We start from the raw sequence: 18,062 nt of genomic DNA, 5'->3' as shown, positions 1-18,062 counted from the left end.
ACTCAACAAATATCTACTGCATGCTCAGGATGTGCCAGGCACCCCCATTGTGGGGGAATCTGCATTTTGCCAATGGCATTTCAATTGTGTCTTTTTCTAACAAAGGTAGATCTAAAGTGCAGATGAGAATCACGCCACGCAAGGTCAAATTCTGACTGCCAGAGGTTATTTATACGACTTTGGAGAAGTTACTGAATTTATCTAGGTCTGTTTCCCCTCTGTAAAATGAGGATACCAATAATACGTATCCCATAGGATATTTGTAGGGTTAGGTGAGTCAATATTTATATGGACTATAGAGATATAGTTGGAATAGTCCCTCGCACATAGTAAGTCCTCAGTAAATGTCATCTACTATTTTAGTGCCTACTGATTTAATTTACTTTTTTTTTAAAACATCCTTATTGGAGTAATTGCTTTATGATGGTGTGTTAGTTACTGCTTGATAACAAATTGAATCAGTTATACATATACATATGTTCCCAAATCTCTTCCCTCTTGCATCTGCCTCCCTCCCACCCTCCCTATCCCACCCCTCTAGGTGGTCACAAAGCACCGAGCTGATCTCCCTGTGCTATGCGGCTGCTTCCCACTAGCTACCTGTTTTACATTTGGTAGTGTATATATGTCCATGCCACTCTCTCACTTTGTCACAGCTTACCCATCCCCCTCCCCATATCCTCAAGTCCATTCTCTAGTAGGTCTGTGTCTTTATTCCCATCTTGCCCCTAGGTTCTTCATGACCAATTTTTTTTTTCTTAGATTCCATATATATGTGTTAGCATTTGGTATTTGTTTTTCTCTTTCTGACTGACTTCACTCTGTATGACAGACTCTAGGTCCATCCACCTCACTACGAATAACTCAATTTTCTTTCTTTTTATGGCTGAGTAATATTCCATTGTATATATGTGCCACATCTTCTTTATCCATTCATCTGTTGATGGACACTTAGGTTGCTTCCATGTCCTGGCTATTGTAAATAGAGCTGCAATGAACATTTTGGTACATGACACTTTTTGAATTATGGTTTTCTCAGGGTATATGCCCAGTAGTGGGATTGCTGGGTCGTATGGTAGTTCTGTTTTTAGCTTTTTAAGGAACCTCCATACTGTTCACCATAGTGGCTGTAACAATTTACATTCCCACCAACAGTGCAAGAGGGTTCCCTTTCCTCCGCACCCTCTCCAGCATTTATTGTTTGTAGATTTTTTGAGGATGGCCATTCTGATGGGTGTGAGATGATACCTCATTGTAGTTTTGATTTGCATTTCTTTAATGATTAATGATGTTGAGCATTCTTTCATGTGTTTGTTGGCAATCTGTATACCTTCTTTGGAGAAATGTCTGTTTAGGTCTTCTGCCCATTTTTGGATTGAGTTGTTTGTTTTTTTTGATATTGAGCTGCATGAGCTGCTTGTAAATTTTGGAGATTAATCCTTTGTCAGTTGCTTCATTTGCAAATAATTTATCCCATTCTGAGAGTTGTCTTTTGGTCTTGTTTATGGTTTCCTTTACTGTGCAAAAGCTTTTAAGTTTCATTAGGTCCCATTTGTTTATTTTTGTTTTTATTTACCTTTCTCTAGGAGGTGGGTCAAAAAGGATCTTGCTGTGATTTATGTCATAGAGTGTTCTGCCTGTGTTTTCCTCTAAGAGTTTGATAGCGTCTGGCCTTACATTTAGGTTTTTAATCCATTTTGAGTTTATTTTTGTGTATGGTGTTAGGGAGTGTTCTAATTTCATACTTTTACATGTACCTGTCCAGTTTTCCCAGCACCACTAATTGAAGAGGCTGTCTTTTCTTCACTGTATATTCTTGCCTCCTTTATCAAAGATAAGGTGGCCATATGTGCGTGGGTTTATCTCTGGGCTTTTGATCCTGTTCCATTGATCTATATTTCTGTTTTTCTGCCAGTACCATACTGTGTTGATTACTGTAGCTTTGTAGTATAGTCTGAAGTCAGGGAGCCTCATTCCTCCAGCTCTGTTTTTCTTTCTCAAGATTGCTTTGGCTATTCGGGGTCTTTTGTGTTTCCATACAAATTGTGAAACTTTTTGGTCTAGTTCTGTGGAAAATGCCATTGGTAGTTTGATAGGGATTGCATTGAATCTGTAGATTGCTTTGGGTAGTAGAGTCATTTTCACAATGTTGATTCTTCCAATCCAAGAACATGGTATATCTCTCCATCTATTTGTATCATCTTTAATTTCTTTCATCAGCGTCTTATAATTTTCTGCATACGGGTCTTTGTCTCCTTAGATAGGTTTATTCCTAGATATTTTATTCTTTTTGTTGCAGTGGTAAATGGGAGTGTTTTCTTAATTTCACTTGGAGATTTTTCATCATTAGTATATAGGAATGCAAGAGATTTCTGTGCATTAATTTTATATCCTGCAGCTTTACCAAATTCATTGATTAGCTCTAGCAGTTTTCTGGTAGCATCTTTAGGATTCTCTATGTATAGTATCATGTCATCTGCAAACAGTGACAGCTTTACTTCTTTTCCGATTTGGATTCCTTTTATTTCTTTTTCTTCTCTGATTGCTGTGGCTAAAACTTCCAAAACTATGTTGAATAAGAGTGGTGAGAGTGGGCAACCTTGTCTTGTTCCTGATCTTAGTGGAAATGGTTTCAGTTTTTCTCCATTGAGGATGATGTTTGCTGTGGGTTTGTCATATATGGCCTTTATTACGTTGAAGGAAGTTCCCTCTATGCCTACTTTCTGGAGGGTTTTTCTCATAAATGGGTGTTGAATTCTGTCGAAAGCTTTCTTTGCATCTATTGAGATGATCATATGGTCTTTCTCCTTCAATTTGTTAATATGGTGTGTCACATTGATTGATTTGCGTATATTGAAGAATCCTTGCATTCCTGGGATAAACCCCACTTGATCATGGTGTATGATCCTTTTAATGTGCTGTTGGATTCTGTTTGCTAGTATTCTGTTGAGGATTTTTGCATCTCTGTTCATTAGTGTTATTGGCCTGTAGTTTTCTTTCTTTGTGACATCTTTGTCTGGTTTTGATATCAGGGTGATGGTGGCCTCGTAGAATGAGTTTGGGAGTGATCCTCCCTCTGCTATATTTTAGAAGAGTTTGAGAAGGATAGGTGTTAGCTCTTCTCTAACTGATAAAATTCGCCTGTGAAGCCATCTGGTCCTGGGCTTTTGTTTGTTGGAAGATTTTTAATCACAGTTTCAATTTCAGTGCTTGTGATTGGTCTGTTCATGTTTTCTATTTCTTCCTGGTTCAGAGTTGGAAGGTTGTGCATTTCTAAGAATTTGTCCATTTCTTCCAGGTTGTCCATTTTATTGGCATATACTTGCTTGTAGTAATCTCTCATGATCCTTTGTATTTCTGCAGTGTCAGTTGTTACTTCTCCTTTTTCATTTCTAATTCTGTTGGTTTGAGTCTTCTCCCTTTTTTTCTTGATGAGTCTGGTTAATGGTTTACCAATTTTGTTTATATTCTCAAAGAACCAACTTTTAGTTTTATTGGTCTTTGCTATCGTTTCCTTCATTTCTTTTTCATTTATTTCTGCTCTGATCTTTATGATTTCTTTCCTTCCTCTAACTTTGGGTTTTTTTTTGTTCTTCTTTCTCTAATTGCTTTAGGTGTAAGCTTAGGTTGTTTATTTGAGATGTTTCTTGTTTCTTAAGGTACGATTGTATTGCTGTAAACTTCCCTCTTAGAACTGCTTTTGCTGCATCCCATAGGTTTTGGGTCATCGTGTTTTTATTGTCATTTGTTTCTAGGTATTTTTTGATTTCCTCTTTGATTTCTTCAGTGATCTCTTGGTTATTAAGTAGTGTATTGTTTAGCCTCCATGTGTTTATATTTTTTACAGATTTTTTCCTGTAATTGATATCTAGTCTCATAGCGCTGTGGTCAGAAAAGATACTTGATATAATTTCAATTTTGTTAACTTTACCAAGGCTTGATTTGTGACCCACGATATGTTTTATCCTGGGGAATGTTCCAGGAGCACTTGAGAAGAATGTGTACTCTGTTGTTTTTGGTTGGAATGTCCTATAAATATCAATTAAGTCCATCTTGTTTAATGTATCATTTAAAGCTTATGTTTCCTTATTTTCATTTTGGATGTTCTGTCCATTGGTGAAAGTGGGGTGTTAAAGTCCCCTACTATGATTGTGTTGCTGTTGATTTCCTCTTTTATGGCTGTTAGTATTTGCCTTATGTATTGAGGTGCTCCTATGTTGGCTGCATAAATATTTACAATTATTATATCTTCTTCTTGGATCAATCCCTTGATCATTTTATAGTGTCCTTCTTTGTCTCTTGTAATAGTCTTTATTTTAAAGTCTATTTTGTCTGATATGAGAATTGCTACTCCAGCTTTCTTTAGATTTCCATTTGCATGGAATATCTTTTTCCATCCCCTCACTTTCAGTCTGTATGTGTCCCTAGGTCTGAAGTGGGTCTCTTGTAGACAGCATATACATGGGTCTTGTTTTTGTATCCATTCAGCCAGTCTTTGTCTTTTGGTTGGAGCATTTATTCCATTTACATTTAAGGTAATTATCAACATGTATGTTCCTATTACCATTTTGTTAATTGTTTTGGGCTTGTTATTGTAGGTGTTTTCCTTCTCTTGTGTTTCCTGCCTAGAGAAGTTCCTTTAGCATTTTTTGTAAAGCTGGTTTGGTGGTGCTGAATTCTCTTAGCTTTTGCTTGTCTGTAAAGGTTTTAATTTCTCCATCAAATCTGAATGAGATCCTTGCTGGGTAGAGTAATCTTGGTTGTAGGTTTTTCTCCTTCATCACTTTAAGTATATCCTGCCACTCCCTTCTGGCTTGCAGAGTTTCTGCTGAACGATCAGCTGTTAACCTTTTGGGGATTCCCTTGTGTGTTATTTGTTGTTTTTCCCTTGCTGCATTTAATATTTTTTCTTTGTATTTAATTTTTGATAGTTTGCTTAATATGTGTCTTGGCGTGTTTCCCCTTGGATTTATCCTATATGGGACTCTCTGTGCTTCCTGGATTTGATGAACTATTTCCTTTCCCATATTAGGGAAGTTTTCAACTATAATCTCTTCAAATATTTTCTCAGTACGTTTCTTTTTCTTTTCTTCTTCTGGGACCCCTATAATCCGAATGTTGGTGCGTTTAATGTTGTCCCAGAGGTCTCTGAGACTGTCCTCAGTTCTTTTCATTCTTTTTTCTTTATTCTGCTCTGCAATAGTTATTTCCACCATTTTATCTTCCTGTTCACTTATCCATTCTTCTGCCTCAGTTATTCTGCTATTGATCCCTTCTAGGAATTTTAAATTTCATTTATTGTGTTGTTCATCACTGTTCGTTTGCTCTTTAGTTCTTCTAGATCCTTGTTAAACGTTTCTTGTATTTTCTCTATTCTGTTTCCAAGATTTTGGATCATCTTTACTATCATTATTCTGAATTCTTTATCAGGTACACTGCCTATTTCTTCTTCATTTGTTAGGTCTGGTGGGTTTTTGCCTTGCTCCTTCATCTGCTGTGTGTTTCTCTGTCGTCTCATTTTGCTTAACTTACTGTGTTGGGGTATGCCTTTCGCAGGCTGCAGGTTCGTAGTTCCCCTTGTTTTTGGTTTCTCTCCCAAGTGGCTAAGGTTGGTTCAGTGGGTTGTGTAGGCTTCCTGGTGGAGGGGACTAGTGCCTGTGTTCTGGTGGATGAGGCTGGATCTTGTCTTTCTGGTGGGCAGGTCCACATCTGGTGGTGTGTTTTGGGCTGTCTGTGGCCTTATTATGATTTTAGGCAGCCTCTGTGCTAATGGATGGGGCTGTGTTCCTGTCTTGCTAGTTGTTTGGCATAGGGTGTCCAGCACTATAGCTTGCTGGTCGTTGAGTGAAGCTGGGTCTTGGTGTTGAGATGGAGATCTCTGGGAGATTTTCATCATTTGGTATTATGTGGAGCTGGGAGGTCTCTTGTGGCCCAGTGTCCTGAACTTGGCTCTCCCACCTCAGTAGCACAGCCCTGACGCCTGGCTGGAGCACCAAGAGCGTTTCATCCACACAGCTCAGAATAAAAGGGAGAAAAAATAGAAAGAAAGAAAGAAAGAAAGAAGATAAGATAAAATAAAATAAAGTAAAATAAAATAAAATAAAGTTATTGAAATAAAAAAAATAATTATTAAGAAAAAAATTTTTTAAAGTAATAAAAAAACCCAAAAAACGGACGGACAGAACCTTAGGACAAATGGTAAAAGCAAAGCTATACAGACAAAATCTCACCCAGAAGCATACACATACACACTCACAAAAAGAGAAAAAGGGATAAAAAATATATATATCTTTGCTCCCAAAGTCCACCTCCTCAATTTGGGATGATTCGTTGTCTATTCAGGTATTCCACAGATGCAGGTACAGCAAGTTCATTGTGGAGATTTAATCCTCTGCTTCTGAGGCTGCTGGGAGAAATTTCCCTTTCTCTTCCTTGTTCGCACAGCTCCCGGGGTTCAGCTTTGGATTTGGACCCGCCTCTGCCTGTAGGTCGCCTGAGGGTGTCTGTTCTTCGCTCAGACAGGATGGGGTTTAAGGAGCAGCTGATTCGGGGGGTCTGGCTCACTCAGGCCGGGGGGAGGGAGGGGTATGGAGGAGGCGGGGCGAGCCTGCGGCGGCAGAGGCCAGCGGGACGTTGCAGTAGCCTGAGGCGCGCCGTGCGTTCTCCCGGGGACGTTGTCCTGGATCACGGACCCTGGCAGTGGCGGGCTGCACAGGCTCCCAGGAGGGGCGGTGTGGAGAGTGACCTGTGCTCGCACACAGGCTTCTTGGTGGCGGCAGCAGCAGCCTTAGCGTTTCACGCCCGTCTCGGGGGTCCGCGCTGATAGCCGCAGCTCGCGCCCGTCTCTGGAGCTCCTTTAAGCGGCGCTCTTAATCCCCTCTCCCCGCGCACCAGGAAACAAAGAGGCAAGAAAATGTCTCTTGCCTCTTCGGCAGCTCCAGACCTTTTCCCGGACTCCCTCCCGGCTAGCCGTGGCACACTAGCCCCCTTCAGGCTGTGTTCATGCCGCCAACCCCAGTCCTCTCCCTGCGATCCGACCGAAGCCCGAGCCTCAGCTCCCAGCTCCCGCCCGCCCCGGCGGGTGAGCAGACAAGCCTCTCGGGCTGGTGAGTGTTGCTCGGCACCGAGCCTCTGTGCGGGAATCTCTCCGCTTTGCCCTCCACAACCCTGTGGCTGCGCTCTCCTCCGTGGCTCCGAAGCTTCCCCCCTCTGCTACCCGCAGTCTTTGCCCGCGAAGGGGTTTCCTAGTGTGTGGAAACCTTTCCTCCTTCACAGCTCCCTCCCACTGGTGCAGGTCCCGTCCCTATATTTCGTCTCTGTTTTTTCTTTTTTCTTTTGCCCTACCCAGGTACATGGGGAGTTTCTTGCCTTTTGGGAGGTCTGGGGTCTTCTGCCAGCGTTCAGTAGGTGTTCTGTAGGGGTTGGTCTACATGTAGATGTATTTCTGATGTATTTGTGGAGAGGAAGGTGATCTCCGCATCCTACTCTTCCGCCATGTTGAAGTTCTTCCCCTAATTTACTTTTAAAATACTCATAAATTTTCTGTATAGTAAATAGCTTAAACACTGTTTTAGGAGTTCTGTTTTGAAATTTGTCTTTTTTTCCCTCTGAAAATAGTCAGAACATTGGACTATATGCAGTTTATTCTAAATTCTCTGTGATTCCCCAAACAGCACCACTAACCTAAACCATGTTTGAAAAGCAGTTCCTGTGTACTTGAAAAATCAAACCACTTAAAAGCAGCTTTCTCTTCACCTTTCCTTTCTCCAGTTAATTTTTATATTAACACTGCTCTTTCTAATTCAGTTGCAGTTCACACTGACAGCGAGTTGAATATTTCTACTTTCTTTGACAGGTAGGAATCATACCATACCTACCTTACTGTTTTGGGAAATTGAAGAGTTAATGAGATAATAATATATAATTTTACTGACACATAGAAAACATGTTAGCTATTGTTATTTTGTCTCAATATTGTGGTTCTATTTCCTTGTTCTTATTTGGACTTTAAGTATTCCTGTTTGTACATGCCGAAATAGGTTTGTTTTTTTTTTTTTTTTTGATTTGTAATAACATTTTGGGTATTTTTTTCTCAGTGACTTTCTTAAGCTTGTTCTTGTTTTTCTTTGCTTTTATTGCCCTTGTCCTCATACGTATCTACAACTACATTCTGGAACATGGTAGAGAATGAGTTTATTTTGAATGAATGGATGAATGAATGATACTTTGTGTGTCTTTAAAAAACTGGATTTATTAATGAGACCTTTATATAATGCTATTAATTTAATTAGCTTCTTTCTCCTTTTTTTAATCATTTATCTAGTGCCTGGAATAGAGTTGTGCATGGTATGTGTTCAGTATTTGTTGAAGCAATGAATTAATATGTTATGGCATTTTCAAAATTTAGTTTTGAATGGATTAGTTTAATTTATGAGCTTGTATTCATAAGAGAAAATGCTTAAAATATTTTAACTTCAAAATTTCTATTTATCTTAAAACTGGTGACTTTTGTAAAGTAACAGAAAAAGAGTGTGTCTACTGTGGCTATGACTCATATTGTATATATAAATGTAAATATGCTGTGGTTTATATTCCTCTTAGATGCTGATCTTTTTTTTTTTTTTTTTTTTAAAGAAACCAGAGCTATGTTATGTCTTTGGTGATTTCAAAATGCAATCCAGTAGGTGAATTAGCCTTTTTATCCTTTACAAGTTGTTTAATTCAGGGAAGTAAATTTATTAAATTTTAGTAAACAAATATTTATTTATATGACTCTGTTGTCAAATACTCCACCTTTAAATTCTAGCTTTGACATTTACTAGCTGTATGACCTTGAGTAATTGGCTTAATTTCTTTGTATATTGATTTCCTTTTTTATAAAATGGGAATGATGTTAGCATAATCTTATTGGTTTGCTGTGTGGGTTAAATGAATTGATCTATGTCATGTGCTGAGAGCAGTGCCTTGTATATAATTAGCAATATTTAAGAGTGTTAGGACGATTACTAGCATTTCTGTTAATACTGTACGCCAAACACTATACTTGGTTCTGGATTCAGGAGATATTTGGCAAATATGCGTGACAAAACTGTATGCAAGAAGCAGAAAGAAAGCAGTGCTTTGATTAGCAAATGTTCCCTTTCAGCTGACAAAGAGGCACAATTCTTCTGTGGTTCTGCTTTGTTTCTCTTAGGTGTGAAAAATAAATGACAATCCTGCTGAGCCTAATGAACTGTTTATGATACCTGAAGTCATATGTTGGCTTCTATATGTGATGAAAAGAATTGAATGTTAATGTTTATATAAAATTCAGATAATTTTTTTTACTAGGATTCTATAATATTTCAAAGCAGTCTCAAATTTTTAGGAAAGTACAAATAACTTTTTGTCACTATAACATTTGAGAGGAGGTGATCTGACCTGATGTCTCCTGACCCCCTACTGGTTTAATGTGTGTATATTGTATTTATTTAATATATTACTTTAGAATTTTTCCTATGATATCTGTGGTTTTGAAATTTGTCCTTTATCCTCTTGAACCAACCAGAATAGTGACCTATATGCAGTACATTCCCAGTTCTCTTATAGCATCACAATAAACTACCAAGATCAGGAAACTAACACAGATACATTACCATCATTTAATCCTATTCATGTTATACCATTGTCCTGATAATATCTTTTATAGCAAAATAATCCAGTTCAGAACTTTTTACTACATTTGGTTGTCATGGATCTTTATTCTCCTGAACTATGGAAGTGTTTTTTTCCAATTTTTTTCTTGACATTCAAGACCTTGACCCATTTAAAGATAAGCCTAGTTATTTTTTCAAATGTTCTTCAATTTGTGTTTGTCTTTTGCTTATTCATGATTATATTAAATTATGCATTTCTAGGAGCAATATTGCAGAATTGATTGTATGTCTGATGCATCCTGTCAGATGGCACACAGTTTTGATCTGTGGTGTTACTAATGCTGTTTGCTTTGATTAATTAAGCTGGTATCTACCAGTCACTATTTTCTCTTTTGAAATTAATAAATATCTGTGGACCTTATTTTTTAACCATTACTTATCATATTATGGACTCATGGTTTCCTACTTTTGTCAATGCTTTATAATCCATTAATTTGATTATTTATTTTGATACTCAAGTTTGCTTCAGATCTAGTCAACAAGAGTCCCTCCAAGCTGTTCTTTATGTCCCTTTGACATGATCTAATCATTTCTTGAATACATACCCGCTTTAGGCACGCAAAAACTCGTCTCTGGCTCATTCTACTTTTTGTGCCTCAGCTCTGGAAACAGTCATTTCTACAAAGGGTCCTACGTCCTTTTGGTGAAGAATGATATTTGGTGAAGACCTGGGCATTAGGTATATTTATTGCTAGGGTGTCATTTGTCCTAGACCATCTCTTTGAACACAGTATGCATTGCACGCATAGGTGTATATACACTTACTTTTATGTTTATTTGTATATCTATCTGTATATGTTGAAAACCATGAATTCACACCATACTCCCAATTGCAATCCCCCACCACATGGGTCATACTAGAGTTCTCCTTTTGCGTATTTGTAACTCCATTTTCTGACAGTAGGAAGACTGGCTTGCATCATCCTTATATATTTATTTATATGACCAATACCCTCTATACAGCCAATCTTCTCTTACCATTGCCACCCCTTCTGTGTACTGATGTCCCCTTCACTATGCTCGACTCTGACTCCCCACTCCTGGATGCCTGCTCACACTATGTAGACACCCTTCTTCTCACCCTGCATGGGCTGCCACCATGCTGGACCACACCCTCATGGGGATGCTTTCCTTTCCTTTCATCAAATGGTGCCATAAACTGCTGACTACACCTTCCCTCCCTCCACCCTATGGATGACATTCCCATCCCATGTGATCCTATGTAGACCCTGGCACTCCGTACCAGGTCACCCCTTTTCAGATTTGCCTTCCTTGTCTTGCACAGGCTCTGATACTCTGCTTGGGGTCCCCCGTCTATGGCAGTATCTCAACCTGTCCTTCTCTGGACCAACACATTCTTCCTCTCCCAGTGTGTGAATACCTACTTGGCTTTGTTGTACTTAATGGATATAAGAATTAACTATTAAGGAAGCTAAGAAAATGGAAGGGAAGGGAGAGGACGGAAGAGGAAGGGAAAGAACAAACCAGATTATAATTAGAAATTGAACTAATGAATCCTTTTAGAAGGATGCAAAAGAAACATTGCTTGTGGCTGCAAATGAAAGTTGAATTAGTTTATATTGGTTCTTAATAGCATTGGTTGGTTTACCAATATGCATACCTCCCACTCCCACATCCCTAATTCTCCCTTCTTTGATTAATTTTGTGTTACCTAGAAAGAGAACTAGGTCAGTATCTGTAGTGTCATGGTATGTCTTTTGGGGGTCTCAGTATAGGGTGCATGTAGCTTAGTATAGAAAAAGGAAACTTCAAATAGTAATCAGAAGATCAGGGTTGCCCCTTTCTCTGCGTGGTCTGAAGCAATCATCTCATCTTCCAGTCATAATTCTCCTTACTTATAAAGTGAAACGGGCTGATAATCTTTGAGACCTCATGGAAAACTAGGATTATATTAATAAATAAGTGTGCAATGTAGTAATTCAGTAAATATTTACTGCATGACATTGGGATTGGTTCTTTAATCAGTATATTTTATTATTTGATTCCATGTATGTAAAATGTTCAGATGCGAAAGATCAAAGAAATAGTAAACCGATTAGTGGTTTTCAGGGACAGCAGGGAGGGGCCAAAGGGAATAACTGCTAATGTGTATGGGGTTTCTTTTGGGGATGATTGTAATATTCTGGAATTAGATAATGGTAATGGTTGCACAACTTTGTAAAATATACTAAAAAACCCCAAACTGTAAACTTTAGAAGGGTGAAATTTATGATATGTGAAGTACATTTCAGTAAATGTGTGATTTAATGTATTCTATAATGGGAAAGTTGTGGTATAACATGGCAGGGTTTGGGCACTAAAACCAGTTATATATGTAAGCATCTTTCACACATTAGAAATATGTGGGTTGAACCATTATACGTTGGTTACTATAAAAAAGCAAAAGTAGCCACAATTGGAATTGAGCCAGTTGTAAGAATTCCGAAATTTTGGAGAAGATACAACCAAAGGAAATGTAGTTCACGTGGCTAAAAAGACCAATAAGGGCAAGAAATAGCAGCATCACTTATAACAGTGAACATCAGAAAGAGCTCAGATATTGGCCATTGGAGACTTGATTAGATCAGCTGTGTTACATCGAGTGCTGGAATGCTAAGCAGCCTTAGAGACTAGGAAACGTGACATTAACATGGGAGAAAATTTATGACTATAAATATATTTTGAAAAAAAACAACATAAACTGGGTGAAAAATAGCAGTTGTAATAGCCACAATGTAATTCTTCAAATATGTAAATACACACAAAATGAAAATGTTAGGATCTGTATCCTTTCAAATGTTGATATATTGGTATCCTTTCTTTTTGGGGTAGTGAGATTATGTGTACTTTTAAACATATATGGTCTTAAATATTTTCCAAGTGATAACATAAATAGCTTTTATGCTTAGAGAGATAAAAATGTATGTTTTTGGAAAAAAACGGGATTCTGATAGTGAGATACGGATAATACTAAAATGAAATATTAACTGAAATGCTTCATTTATCAACATGCGTTGAAAGTGATCTTGCCATTTCTCTTTACAGGTATTTAGTATTGTTGGCCTTACAGCTAAATGCTAGTAGCATAGTCATTAAGTATTGTGACAATCAAAAATACTCCCCTCACCACATTTCTGAATACCCTGTGAGAGGGATAGTTACATTCCTATTTAAAAATAACTAGGTAGCCATACGTATTCATTTGGCTACATTTAGGTAACCATACGTATACGTATTCATGGATATTTTACCCTCATTTTCCTTCTTCCATCACAGACTTTCTTTTTGGGTCATTTCCTTCTTTTTAAAGTATATTAATAGAAATTTCTGTAGTAAAGTTCTGTAAAACTGATCACATTTTTGTTTATCCAGGAACGTTTTTATTTTACCCTTGTCCTTGAAAGCTAGTTTTGCTGGAAATACAGTTTTAGGATGACTTCCCCCCCCTCCCCTCCACCTCAGCTGTTTGGACATATTATGCCATTGTATTCTTGTTTTCATTAATGCTCTTAAAAGGTCTGCTGTTACTCTGTTTCTGTTCCTGCTCAATTAACCTTTTTTATTCTGCTTAAGTTTAATATTTTATTTGTTTTTTGTGCTCTTTAGTATCACTACAATAGGTCTAATATTGGATCTCATTTAATTTATACTGTCTAGTTTATAATTTACTTTTATCTCCATCCTCAGTTCTGAAAAATTCCTAGCCATTATTTTTTCAATACCTCTTCCCCTCCACTCTCTCTACTCTTTCCTGATGGAACACTGATTATATATGTTCGACCTTATTCTGTTCTATATATTCACTTAATAACTCTTTGATATTTCTCATCTTGTCTCTCAATGCTTTACTTTGAATAATTTATTTAGATATATATTTCGTGCAATTATTTTCTCTTTAGTTGGTTCCTAGTTTACTCTTTGTCCACTTATTGTTTTTTGTTCCAATAATTATATTTTTAAGTGATAGAAATTCCCTTTGAATTTGTTTTTTAGATATGACTGGTCATTCTTAATAGCCTCCTATTGCGTCATTCCATCCTCTAAAATATATTTCTGTATTAGCTATTATCTATTCATTTTGACAATTCTAAAATCTTAAATTCTTGGGAGCGTCTGCCCATTGTTTATTTTTGGTTTTGGTGTCAATCTCATGCAGACTTTTGTTTTCTTGTACATCATTTTTTAATGTTAGTTTATATGCTGAGGTTAATCTGTGAGAATCCCAAGTGTCTAAATTAGGGACAATTTTTATTTTCAGAGAGGATTCATAATTGTTCTTCTGATTGCCAGGAATTTGTCACACCCTTGGATCACTGTAATTCTCTGAAAGGGCGTCTCTGGGTCTACATCTTTCTCTTGTAGGACTTAAAGCTCCGTCTTATATTTGTCCTGGAATTGGCATTGCCTTCCTCTTGGCTCTTGCATTATTTATGGCTCTCAGGTATCAGCTTCCTCTTCCTCTCTTCCCCTCCTGCTTGGGAAACGCCTTTAATTTTTTCAAGGGTCTAGTTATATGTTAGTTACAAATCAATTCAGAGACTCTAGTCCATTAAGATATTGAAAGCAGAAAGCCCCTCATACCTTTATGACTAGAGAAGTTTCTGTTTATCCTCCATGTTGCTAATTAAAAACTTTGCATCTTAAATTTTCTTCTTTTCGCTTGAAATCTACATTCTAAATCTGTTGTGGTATAGTTAGCTTTTCTAATTAGTCCTTTTCTCATCTATTTCTCTTTTTACATATTTGAATTCAGGAGAAGTTTTTTATTTTTTAATGAATACACTGCTGCTTAAAAAGATTCATACCATTTCCCATGAGTCAAATCTTGCAAATCTGATTATGAGAGGGTCATGAATCCCTTTTCCTAACTACTCTCAATTAGTTTGTTATGCATGTTTTTATTCTGCTGTGATTTAAAAAAAAAAAAAAAAGCCTTTATTTTTCCCAGTTGACTTGTGAAGAGAATCAGTGTTAAAGAAATACAATTCTAATACCTGAAACATGTAGAATAAATGTGAGAAAGCAGAGATTAGTTGGGGTGCAATGATGCTTTACTTAGATTTATTTAGATGAGTGTGGTACTGTTGATTCAAATTGATGTCCTTAAATATTATTTACGAGAAGAAAGCAAGTGCTGGAAAGGGCCAGATTAAATGATTAAGTTGATGGCAATATCACCAGCATATGGAGAATTCCACTTTATCTTGAGATGAAATTGCTCTGAAATACTTAAAGCAAAGTATCTGCTCAAATTAATATGCTTCCATCACATCTTTCTCCTAGCTGCAAAAATGTTGATCTCTGAGCATTTTGCTTCTCATCTGAAGCTTTTATATATATAAAAAAATTAAACAGCCTGCTTAGATTGCATTCTTGCCTTCAGCTGTGACCTCCCAAGAGTACATCTAAAGACCATTGGAAGCCTCAGTTCTCTTTGGATTGAGGTTAAAAATAGATTTTCACATGAGAAAGAAAAAAGGTGGATAGGGTTTAGAAAGGAGACATAAAAATCCTAACTGTTAGGACTTGATTATCTAATCCTAGAAACATCCTCTGAACTGTGAAGGAGGTAGATATAAGAGAAACAAATTGAGATCTTATTTCACGCAGTATATGGCAAATTCTCTGATTTTATGTGTACCCATGTTGTTTCCTCTATTAGATTGGGAGACCTTGTGGGCAGGGGTCTGTTCCTACACATCTTGTCATACACATCTGCCACAGTACAAAAGGTGTCAAAGATGAATGGATGAAGAAGATGTGGCACATACATACAATGCAGTGTTACTCAACCATAAAAAGGAACGAAATTGAGTTATTTGTAGTGAGGTGGATGGACCTAGAGTCTGTCATACAGAGTGAAATAAGTCAGAAAGAGAAATAAAATACTGTGTGCTAACACACATATATGGAATCTAGAAAATTGGTACTGATGAACCTAGGGACAGGGCAGGAATAAAGATGCAGACATTGAGAACAGACTTGAGGACACGGAAGGGGAAGGGGAGACTGGGACGTAGTGAGAAAGTAGCACTGACATATATACACTACCAAATGTAAAATAGATAGCTAGTGGGAAGCAGCCGCATAGCACAGGGAGATCTGCTCGGTGCTTTGTGACCACCTAGAGGGGTGGGATAGGGAGGGTGGGAGGGAGACGCAAGAGGGAGGGGATATGGGGATATATGTATACGTATAGCTGATTCACTTTGTTATAAAGCAGAAACTAACACACCATTGCAAAGCAATTACACTCCAATAAAGATGTATAAAAAAAATAAACATAGTGGCCAAGTTAAAAAAAAAAAAAAGGGTCAATATATGTCCATAGAGCTGAGTTGAATTGAAATTGACTTTCTCAGAAGGTTAACTGGGGAAAATGAAGAATTTAGAGGTTTTCCAAAAAAAGTTATTCGTGGTATCTCTCTAGCAGAGGACTGTAATGTAAGCCAGGGGCTGCTTTTTGGGAGTCCTATGCTGGTCAAAGTTTGGGTAGTTATCTCTTGTCTATTAAAGTAGCATCCTAATTGGTCTGTTTGCTTCCAGTTTTGATGTGCCACAATTCATTTTACACAGAGCAGCCAGAGTTGTAATATTAAAACATAAATCATCCCCAGTTTCAAAACTCTTCAGTGCTTTGTCTTAGCACGATCTGTGGGACCCTGCATTGTCTTCCCCCTGCAGTTATAGCTGATGCTACCTGGCTCTCCCTCTGGAACTGTATGCCTCAGCCACACTGGCTCCTCTCTGTTCTTTCAACAGCTCCTGTGGACCTACTTTTCCTTCTTACTGCCAAGCTCTCTCCTAGACTTTTCACATGTTAATAATAGAATAAATGTTCATCTTTTAACTCCTTCAACCTCAGATCCAAATGTAATCTGAGAGAGACCTTTCATATTCTAAAGTAGGCCTAACCCAGATTCTTTCTATACATCACCCTGATTTATTTGCTTTGTAACATTTGTCACAATTTTGATATTCTTGCTCTTATTACATTTTACTTGGTTTGACTTCTTTGTCTCTTGACCCTAGACTAATGTCCCTGATGACAGAGGCTTTACTCTTTGGTTCTTTTGTGCATCTCCAGCACTTAACTAAAGTTACCTGAATATAGTAGACACAGTAAAAGTTTATGAAGGACTGAATATATGAATAATGTATGTAAGTCTAAGTTCTTAAGTTTAATGTCATAAGGCATTTCCCCCTTGGTTACAGTTATGTATGATTCCTTTAACCATCCCACTGGAGCTGCTAGTTAGAAGAGATATGGGTCCTCTTTATACAGTCTTGAAGTCAGGGGCAGATTGTGAAACACACACATGACTAAATGGGATGCAGTGAAATGATAAATGCTAAGTAATGTGGAATTTAGGACCAAAGGGACCTTTTGCTATTGAGTGTCATTGCTTCTAGGCCCTCTCAAAAGATAGAGCTAGAAAATACATGTGTGAATACCAACCTGTGTGTGCACACATAACATGTATTTATATATATAATCATATATAATGCAATGTCCATCTGTATCAATGTTAAACTAAACACGAATTCATCCTGATGTCTCTGACTTTTATCCAGTACCACATGGATTACTCTAGTCTTCTTCCCTTGCTTATCTGTAACCTTTCACTCCAACAGTGAGAATCCTAGCTCCTACCATCTGTCATCCATTTACTTATTTGTTCAATCCCAGTACACTTGTCCTGTGATTTTAGAATTGTTAATCCATATCCCTATAGGAAACCACTTAGCAACTACAGTGCATAGCGTGCTTGCCTACAATTCCTTTTGTCTTTAGTTTTACAGTCTAACATTGTTTCCCATGTTACTTAGGGCAGCACTTTTCCTCCCACCCACTTCAGAGGTGTGTCATACATTTTTACACAGTTAGATACTTTTGCCAGTGTCCGCATTGCATCTTGGGCCCCTCAATCTCCTAATTGATTTTTTTATTTGTGTATATTAAGGTTCATTCTTTGTGCTGTAAGAATCTATGAGTATTGATAAATGCATAGTGTCATGTATCCATCATTACATTGCTATACAGAATAATTTCACAGCCCTAAAATATCCCCTATGCTTCACCTATTCAAACACCTGCCAACTACTGACCTTTTTACCATTTCTATAGTTTTGCCTTTTCCAGAGTGCCATACAAATGGAAATGTATAGAATGTAGACTTTTTAGACTGGCTTCTTTCACTTAGCAATATGTATGGAAGATTCATCATTGTCTTTGCATGGTTGAACAGCTCATTCCTTATTATTGCTGAAGGCATTACATTGTATGGACATATCAAGTTTGCCTGTCCTTTCACCTATTGAAGGACATCTTGGTTGCTTCCTGTTTTTGATGATTATGAATAAAGC

The sequence above is a fragment of the Eschrichtius robustus genome, chromosome 2 (assembly GCF_028021215.1).
Source record: "Eschrichtius robustus isolate mEscRob2 chromosome 2, mEscRob2.pri, whole genome shotgun sequence".
Lineage (NCBI taxonomy): Eukaryota > Metazoa > Chordata > Mammalia > Artiodactyla > Eschrichtiidae > Eschrichtius > Eschrichtius robustus.
Note: the sequence above shows the minus strand (reverse complement) of the source record.